Source organism: Salvelinus sp. IW2-2015, unplaced genomic scaffold (genome assembly GCF_002910315.2).
Source record: "Salvelinus sp. IW2-2015 unplaced genomic scaffold, ASM291031v2 Un_scaffold5765, whole genome shotgun sequence".
Taxonomy (NCBI): domain Eukaryota; kingdom Metazoa; phylum Chordata; class Actinopteri; order Salmoniformes; family Salmonidae; genus Salvelinus; species Salvelinus sp. IW2-2015.
The window spans coordinates 46,248-55,930 of NW_019947030.1; the positions used below are offsets into that span (position 1 = coordinate 46,248).

General features: G+C 45.5%; 3 long non-coding RNA genes across 3 annotated transcripts; 2 read left to right on the plus strand and 1 right to left on the minus strand.

The window, feature by feature from the left end:
• The first annotated feature begins 887 nt into the window (after window positions 1-887).
• Window positions 888-2,728, plus strand: LOC139026771 (uncharacterized). The gene is made up of 2 exons (XR_011478710.1): window positions 888-2,595; window positions 2,674-2,728. It is a non-coding gene; the product is annotated as an uncharacterized lncRNA (long non-coding RNA).
• On the minus strand, window positions 2,589-3,072 carry LOC139026772 (uncharacterized). Its single transcript, XR_011478711.1, has 3 exons — window positions 3,004-3,072; window positions 2,892-2,963; window positions 2,589-2,777 (listed from the first exon to the last, which is right to left on the minus strand). It is a non-coding gene; the product is annotated as an uncharacterized lncRNA (long non-coding RNA).
• LOC139026770 (uncharacterized) lies at window positions 2,892-3,985 on the plus strand. The gene is made up of 2 exons (XR_011478709.1): window positions 2,892-3,207; window positions 3,271-3,985. It is a non-coding gene; the product is annotated as an uncharacterized lncRNA (long non-coding RNA).
• Window positions 3,986-9,683: the final 5,698 nt, after the last annotated feature.

Genomic DNA, 9,683 nt, shown 5'->3' on the forward strand with positions numbered 1-9,683 from the left:
ATTATATTTATATTCTGTGTGGATGAGGACTGGATGACCTCCATACCATTCTACATTAGTATTTATATTCTGTTGTCGGGGATGAGGACTGGATGACTCTCCATCCATCTACACTTAATATTTATATTATGTTGTGATGAGGACCGATGACTCTTCCATCCATCTCCTTCATTAATATTATGGTGTGGCATGGGACCGGATTGAACTCTCACCCTGCTTCCATTATATTATCTCTGTTGATGGATGAGGACCGGATGACTCTCCACCCATCTCCATATATTTATCTTCTGTTGTGGATGAGGAACCGGAGAACTCTCCCTCCATCTACAATATATTTATATTAATGTTGTGGATAAGGACCGGATGACTCTCCCTCCATCTAACATTATATTTATATTCTGTTGTGGTTGAGGGACTGATGACTCTCATCCATCTACTTCATTATATTAATATTATGTTGTGGATGAGGACTGGAGACTCTCCATCATCTCCATGTATAATTTATATTATGTGTGGATGAGGAACGGATGACTCTCCATCTACTCATATATTTATATTATGTGTGGATGAGGACTGGATGGACCTCCATCCATCTACTTCATTATATTATATTAACTGTTTGGAATGAGACCGGATGACTCTCCCTCCATCATTAACATTATAATTTATATTATGTGTGGATGAGGACTGGATGACTCTCATCCATCTACTAACATTATATTTATATTCTGTGGGATGAGGACTGGATGACTCTCCATCCATCTACATTATTATATTATTTATGTTCGTGGATGGACTGAATGACTATCCATATCCCATCTACATTATTTATAATATCCGTTGTTGGATGAGGACCACGGATGACTACTCCGTCCATCTACTCATTATATTTATATTATGTTGTGGATGAGGACCGGATGACTCTCCATCCAATCTCCATTATATTTATCTTCTGTTTCTCCTCTACTTTCTGTGTTTTTATTRCATCCATCCCTCTTCTCTCTCCCTCCTCCACAGTGCGGTCGCGAAGCAGAGAACTTTGACCGWTTCTTTACACGCCACCCCCCCGTCTTGACCCCCCCRGACCAGGAGGTCATCATGAACCTGGACCAGGAAGAGTTCCAGGGATTCTCATTTGTTAACCCAGAGTACCCCGACATGGACTGACCAATCACAGCGCTGCGTTAGCTCCATGATCCTGACCCCTTCCTCCAGATCTCATCTCATTACCAGGATATGTTTTAGGACCAAGGGTGTGTCCCAATCACCTCTCCTCCCTCTTGAGCCCCTTGTCCACTACTCCCGAGTGGCGCGGCGGTCTAAGGCACTGTATCTCAGTGCTAGAGGCGTCACTACAGACCCTGGTTCAAATCCAGGCTTTATTACAGCGGTCTAAGGCACTGTATCTCAGTGCTAGAGGCGTCACTACAGTCCCTGGTTCAAATCTAGGCTTTATTACAGCGGTCTAAGGCACTGTATCTCAGTGCTAGAGTCGTCACTACAGACCCTGGTTCAAATCCAGGCTGTATCACACCCGGCCGTGATCGGGAGTCCTAATAGGGCGGCTCACGATTGCCCAGCGTCGTCCAGTTCTGGCCGGGGGTTGACCGTCATTATAAATAAGAATTTGTTCTTAACTGACTTGCCTAGTTAAATGAAGGTTAAATACATTTTTTTTAAAAATAAACACAAATGTAAAAACATTGTATTGGTGTATAAGCTGGAGTAGAGCTTCCATTTTACCACTCATTTCCTTTCAAGTGAACAAGTGCATACTTTGGGAGAGAAGGGAGAGAATTGGGACATAGCCTAGTCCCTACTACCCATATCTACTGTTCAACGCAAACCCTAAACCTAAACACAGATCTAGGATCCAGATTCCCCCCAATACCCAGTCTGAACCATTATGGAGATCTGACCTCTGATCAGCGGTTAAAGACAACTTCTACTCAACAGACAGAAGGACCCAATGTGTATGAAATCCTATAAATGCTGAATCCAATCGATTTTAACTCATCGATTATCAAATCAATCAATTACATTCCACCATCAACCAATCAAATGACCTCCCACTGTTCTGGGACCAAATTGACCGACTGATCGAACTGATCGACTTTCTACTATTAATGATCAATCAGGGTATTGTTTTTTGTATTGATTAGGGATTTACTGTCAGAATACTAGAATTGTTATGACGTGTTAGCATGTTAGCATCATGTTATTACAGGGAGGGAGGCTGAATATACGTAGCCTCCTTGTAGGCTGTCACCACCACCACTCACACACGCATGTTACGTTACTGTAAACACTGTGCCAAAGCAGGGTCAGAGTTCAGGGTCCAGTGTCCTCCGTTACCAGGGAGACACACTGCAGCCATTTTGTGCCACAGAGCCCCAACAACCACACCTCAGAATAGCATTCACTGCAACTGGAAACAGACAGACACACTGCAGCCATTTTGTGCCACAGAGCCCCAACAACCACACCTCAGAATAGCAGTCACTGCAACTGGAAACAGACAGACACACCGGGTTCATCTCCAGTAGTCTGTCAACCCGGTCCAACACCCATCTCTGGATATCGCTCTGAGACCAGGCCCATTCCTCTATAGTGACCTGCTATTGACCAGAGAGGCCCATTCCCTCTATAGTGGACCTGCTATTGACCAGAGAGGGCCCATTCCCTCTATAGTGACCTGCTTTATTGACCAGAGAGGGCCCATTCCCTCTATAGTGACCTGCTATTGACCAGAGAGGGCCCATTCCCTCTATAGTGACCTGCTATTGACCAGAGAGGGCCCATTCCCTCTATGTGACCTGCTATTGACCAGAGAGGGCCCATTCCCTCTCTAGTGACCTGTTATCGATCATGGGCCCATTCTCTATAGTGACCTGTTATCGATCAGGCCCAGTTCCCTCTATAGTGACCTGTTATCGATCAGGGCCCATTCCCTCTATAGTGACCTGCTATTGACCAGAGAGGGCCCATTCCCTCTATAGTGACCTGTTATCGATCAGGTCCCTGGCCCAGTAGAAAGTAGTACACTGCATAGGGAGATCAGTGTGTGATTTCAGATGCTGTCTAGGAATTATCTGACCACTGCCAAACAGGGATGTTATAGTTGATACTTAACCAGGGGAGTTAGTTAGTACTGGTTTAGTTAACCAGGGTGTTAGTTAGTACTAGTTTAGTTAACCAGGGGAGTTAGTTAGTACTGGTTTAGTTAACCAGGGTGTTAGTTAGTACTCGTTTAGTTAACTAGGGGGTTAGTTAGTTAGTACTTGGTTAGTTAACCAGGGGGGTTAGTTAGTACTAGGTTAGTTAACTGGTTATTAGTACCGGGGGGGGTGGGAGGTGTTCTGTAACTGTTTAAAGAGATATCTGATTATATTACCGTGCAGTTAAATGTGTCAAACAGGAAAATACTGGAACATTTTTTTTCTTGTGTCAAGAGTGACTGGGTATGATGAGGAGGATTACAATGATGATGAGGATGATAACAATGAGAATGAGGATAATGATGATGTTGATAATGAGGATGATGATGATGATAATGAGGATAATAATGAGGATAATGATGCTGTTGATAATGATGATGTTGATAATGAGGATGGTAAATGAGGATAATGAGGATGTTGATAATGATGATGTTGATAATGAGGATGATGACAATGAGGATGGTTAATGAGGATAATGAGGATGTTGATAATGAGGATGGTAATGAGGATGTTGATAATGAGGATGATAATGATAATGAGGATGATGATGGCTGAATCTTGTTTTGTGTGTCCGCTGAGCTAAAGGCTATAGGCTTCATCTGATCTTGGGGAGTTAACTCAAGTGTCTACTGTCTTACAGGAAACTTACAGAGATGTGTAACGATGTAGGGAGAGGGGGTGTGTCGTTGATCTTGTAAGTGTAAATCTGTCTTCTGATTGGATAATATAATATAACTCAACTCACCTCCTGGTGCCTAACGTCTCAACCAGCATGTGACAGTAGACAGTCTGCCTCTCCAAGGAGGTTCTATGTGACTAGTAGACAGTCTGCTTCTCAAGGCGTTTCTATGTGGACTAGTAGACAGTCTGCTTCCCTCAAGGGGTTTCTATGGGACTAGGAGACAGTCTGCCTTCTCAGGGTTCTATGTGGACTAGATAGACAGGTCTGCTTCTCAAGGGTTTTCTGAGGGACTAGAGACAAAGTCTGCTTCTCAAGGCCGTTCTGATGTGCGACTAGTAGAAAGTACTGCTTCTCAAGGGTTTCTATGTGCGACTAGTAGACAGTCGCTCCGTCAACATGGTTCTATGTGGACTAGTTAGACAGTCTGCTAACTCAAGCGGGTTTCTATTGACAAGTAGGACAGTCGGCTTCTGCAAGTTCTATGATGGACTAGGGTAGAACAGGCTGCTTCTCAAGGGGTTTCTATGGGGACTAGGGAGACAGTCTGCTTCCAAGGCGGTTTCTTAGTGGAACTAAGTGAGACAGTCTCTCTGCAATGGATCTATGCTGGACAAGTAGACAGTCTGCTTCTCAAGCGAGTTTCGATGTGGACCTAGGAGACAGGAGTCTGCTTCTTCAAAGGGGTTTCTATGTGCGACTAGTAGGACCCAATCTGCTTCTCAAGGTAGGTTTCTATGTAGGACTAGTAGACCAGTCTGCTCTCCAAGGGTTGCTACGCCCTAGGAGACAGTCTGCTTTTCTCAAGGGGTTGCTATGTGGACTAGTAGACCAGTCTGCGCCTCAAAGGGTTTATGTGGACTAGTCGACAGTACCTTAGCTTCTCAAGGGGTCTCTCTATGGGCACTAGGAGACCAGGTCGCTTCTCAGGGGTTTCTATGTGGATAGTAAGACCGCAGGTCTAGCTTCTCAAGGGTGTTCTATGGTGACTTAGTAGACACGTCCTGCCCAAAAAGGCGCGTTTCTATGTGGAACTAGTAGACGTCGGTGCTTCTCAAGGGGTTTTCTATGTAGGACTAGGAGACAGTCATGCTCGTCTCAAGGGTGTATTTCCTATGTGACTAGTAGACAGTCATGCTGTCGTCAAAGGGCGTTTCTATGGGCTAGAGACAGTCTGCTTCTTCAGGGGTTCTATGTGGCGCTGAGAACAGTCTGCTTCTCAAGGGGTTTCTATGGGGACTAGTAGACATCTGCTTCTCAAGGGTTTTCTATGTGGGACTAGTAGACAGTCTGCTTCTCAAAAGGTCTATGTGGACTAGTAGACAGTCTGCTTCTCAAGGGTTTCTATGGGGACTAGGAGACAGTCTGCTTCTCAAGGGGTTTCTATGTGGATCTAGTAGACAGTCTGCTTCTCAAGGGGATTCTATGGGGACTAGGAGACAGTCTGCTTCTCAAGCGGGTTTCTTATGCTGACTAGTAGACAGTCGCTTCTCAAGGGGTTTCATGATGTGAACTAGTAGACAGTCTGCTTCTCAAGGGATTTCTAGTGGACGAGGAGACAGTCTGCTCCTCAAGGGTTTCTATGTGGACTAGTAGACAGTCTGCTTCTCAAGGGGTTTCTATGTGAGACTAGTAGACAGTCTGCTTCTCAAGGGTTTCTATGTGGACTAGTAAGACAGTCTGCTTCTCAAGCTAGGTCATGTGGACTATAGACAGTCTGCTTTCAGGATTCTATGTGGACTAGTAGACAGTCCTGCTTCTCAAGGGGTTCTATGTGGACTAGGAGACAGAGTCTGCTTCTCAAGGGTTTCTATGTGGACTAGTGGACAGTCTGCCTTCTCAAGGGGTTTCTATGTGGACTAGTAGAACAGTCTGCTTCTCAAGGGGTTTCTATGTGGACTAGGAGACAGTCTGCTTCTCAAGGGGTTTCTATGTGGACTAGTAGACAGTCTGCTCTCTCAAAGGGTTCTATGTGGACTAGTAGACAGTCTGCTTCTCAAGGGGTTTCTATGTGGACTAGGAGACAGTCGCCTTCTCAAGGGGTTTCTATGTGGACTAGTAGACAGTCTGCTTCTCAAGGGGTTTCTATGTGGACTAGAGACAGTCTGCTCTCAAGGGGTTTCTATGTGACTAGAGTAGACAGTCTGCTTTCTCAAGGGGTTTCTATGTGGACTAGGAGACAGTCTGCTTCTCAAGGGGTTTCTATTGTGGACTAGGAGACAGTCTGCTTCTCAAGGGGTTTCTATGTGGACAATAGTAGACAGTCTGCTTCTCAAGGGGTTTCTATGTGGACTAGTAACAGTCTGCTTCTCAAGGGGTGTCTATGTGGACTAGTAGACAGTCTGCTTCTCAAGGGGTTTCTATGGACTAGAGACAGTCTGCTTCTCAAGGGTTTCTATGTGGACTATAGACAGTCTGCTTCTCAAGGGGTTTCTATGTGGACTAGTAGAAGTCTGCTTCTCAAGGGGTTTCTATGGGACTAGAGACAGTCTGCTTCTCAAGGGTTTCTATGTGACTAGTAGACAGTCTGCTTCTCAAGGGGTTTCTATGTGGACTAGAGGACAGTCTGCTTCTCAAGGGGTTTCTATGTGGACTAGTAGACAGTCTGCTTCTCAAGGTGGTTTCTATGTGGACTAGTAGACAGTCTGCTTCTCAAGGGGTTTCTATGTGGACTAGTAGACAGTCTGCTTCTCAAGGGTTTCTATGTGGACTAGTAGACAGTCTGCTCTCAAGGGGTTTCTATGTGGACTAGTAGACAGTCTGCTTCTCAAGGGGTTTCTATGGGACTAGAGACAGTCTGCTTCTCAAGGGTTTCTATGTGGACTAGTAGACAGTCTGCTTCTCAAGGGTTCTATGTGGACTAGTAGACAGTCTGCTTCTCAAGGGTTTCTATGTGGACTAGAGACAGACAGTCTGCTTTCAGGGGTTTCTATGTGGACTAGTAGACAGTCTGCTCTCAAGGGGTTTCTATTGGACTAGAGACAGTCTGCTTCTCAAGGGGTTTCTATGTGGACTAGGAGACAGTCTGCTTCTCAAGGGTTTCTATGTGGACTAGTAGACAGTCTGCTCTCAAAGGGTTTCTATGTGACTAGTGACAGTCTGCCTCAGGGGTTTCTATGTGGACTAGGAGACAGTCTGCTTCTCAAGGGTTTCTATGTGGACTAGTAGACAGTCTGCTTCTCAAGGGGTTTCTATGTGGACTAGTAGACAGTCTGCTTCTCAAGGGTTTCTATTGGACTAGTAGACAGTCTGCTTCTCAAGGGGTTTCTATGGGACTAGGAGACAGTCTGCTTCTCAAGGGGTTCTAGTGGACTAGTAGACAGTCTGCTTCTCAAGGGGTTTTCTATGTGGACTAGGAGACAGTCTGCTTCTCAAGGGGTTTCTATGTGGACTAGTAGACAGTCTGCTTCTCAAGGGGTTTTCTATGTGGACTAGTAGACAGTCTGCTTCTCAGGGGTTTCTATGTGGACTAGTAGACAGTCTGCTTCTCAAGGGGTTTCTATGTGGACTAGTAGACAGTCTGCTTCTCAAGGGGTTTCTATGGGACTAGGTAGACAGTCTGCTTCTCAAGGGGTTTCTATGTGGACTAGTAGACAGTCTGCTTCTCAAGGGTTTCTATGTGGACATAGTAGACAGTCTGCTTCTCAAGGGGTTTCTATGTGGACTAGAGACAAGTCTGCTTCCAAGGGTTTCTATGTGGACTAGTAGACAGTCTGCTTCTCAAGGGTTTCATGTGGACTTAGGACAGTCTTTCTCAAGGGGTTTCTATGTGGACTAGGAGACAGTCTGCTTCTCAAGGGTTTCTATGTGGACTAGTAGACAGTCTGCTCTCAAGGGGTTTCTATGTGGACTAGTAGACAGTCTGCTCTCAAGGTTTCTATGTGGACTAGGAGACAGTCTGCTTCTCAAGGGGTTTCTATGTGGACTAGTAGACAGTCTGCTTCTCAAGGGGTTTCTATGTGGACTAGTAGACAGTCTGCTTCTCAAGGGTTCTATGTGGACTAGTAGACAGTCTGCTTCTCAAGGGGTTTCTATGTGGACTAGAGACAGTCTGCTCTCAAGGTTCTATGTGACTAGTCGACAGTCTGCTTCTCAAGGGTTTCTATGTGGACTAGTAGACAGTCTGCTTCTCAAGGGGTTTCTATGTGGACTAGGAGACAGTCTGCTTCCTCAAGGGGTTTCTATGTGGACTAGTAGACAGTCTGCTTCTCAAGGGTTTCTATGTGGACTAGTAGACAGTCTGCTTCTCAGGGTTTCTATGTGGACTAGAGACAGTCTGCTTCTCAAGGGTTTCTATGTGGACTAGTAGACAGTCTGCTTCTCAAGGGGTTTCTATGTGGACTAGTAGACAGTCTGCTTCTCAAGGAGTTTCTATGTGGACTAGTAGACAGTCTGCTTCTCAAGGGGTTTCTATGTGGACTAGGAGACAGTCTGCTTCTCAAGGGGTTTCTATGTGGACTAGTAGACAGTCTGCTTCTCAAGGGTTTCTATGTGGACTAGGAGACAGTCTGCTTCTCAAGGGGTTTCTATGTGGACTAGTAGACAGTCTGCTTCTCAAGGGGTTTCTATGTGGACTAGTAGACAGTCTGCTTCTCAAGGGGTTCTATGTGGACTAGGAGACAGTCTGCTTCTCAAAGGGTTTCTATGTGACTAGGAGACAGTCTGCTTCTCAAGGGTTTCTATGTAGACTAGTAGACAGTCTGCTTCTCAAGGGTTTCTATGTGGACTAGTAGACAGTCTGCTTCTCAAGGGGTTTCTAGTGGACTAGTAGACAGTCTGCTTCTCAAGGGTTTCTATGGTGGACTAGTAGACAGTCTGCTTCTCAAGGGTTTCTATGTGGACTAGTAGACAGTCTGCTTCTCAAGGGTTTCTATGTGGACTAAGAGACAGGCTGCTTCTCAAGGGGTTTCTATTGTGACTAGGAGACAGTCTGCTTCTCAAGGGGTTTCTATGTGGACTAGGAGACAGTCTGCTTCTCAAGGGGTTTCTATGTGGACTAGTAGACAGTCTGCTTCTCAAGGGTTTCTATGTGGACTAGTAGACAGTCTGCTTCTCAAGGGTTTCTATGGGGACTAGGAGACAGTCTGCTCTCAAGGGTTTCTATGTGGACTAGTAGACAGTCTGCTTCTCAAGGGGTTTCTATGTGGACTAGGAGACAGTCTGCTTCTCAAGGGGTTTCTATGTGGACTAGTAGACAGTCTGCTTCTCAAGGGGTTTCTATGTGGACTAGTAGACAGTCTGCTTCTCAAGGGGTTTCTATGTGGACTAGGAGACAGTCTGCTCCTCAAGGGGTTTCTATGTGGACTAGTAGACAGTCTGCTTCTCAAAGGGTTCTATGTGGACTAGTAGACAGTCTGCTTCTCAAGGGGTTTCTATGTGGACTAGGAGACAGTCTGCTTCTCAAGGGGTTTCTATGTGGACTAGGAGACAGTCTGCTTCTCAATGGGTTTCTATGTGGACTAGGAGACAGTCTGCTTCTCAAGGGGTTTCTATGTGGACTAGTAGACAGTCTGCTTCTCAAGGGGTTTCTATGTAGACTAGTAGACAGTCTGCTTCTCAAGGGGTTCTATGTAGACTAGTAGACAGTCTGCTTCTCAAGGGGTTTCTATCTGGACTAGGAGACAGTCTGCTCCTCAAGGGGTTTCTATGTGGACTAGCATATGGTCTGGTCTGCTTCTCAATTACGGTTGTGTGTGGTGTGTGTGTGTGTGTGTGTGTGTGTGTGTGTGTGTGTGTGTGTGTGTGTTGTGTGTGTGTGTGTAAATGAGACAGAGAGCATTACGCTT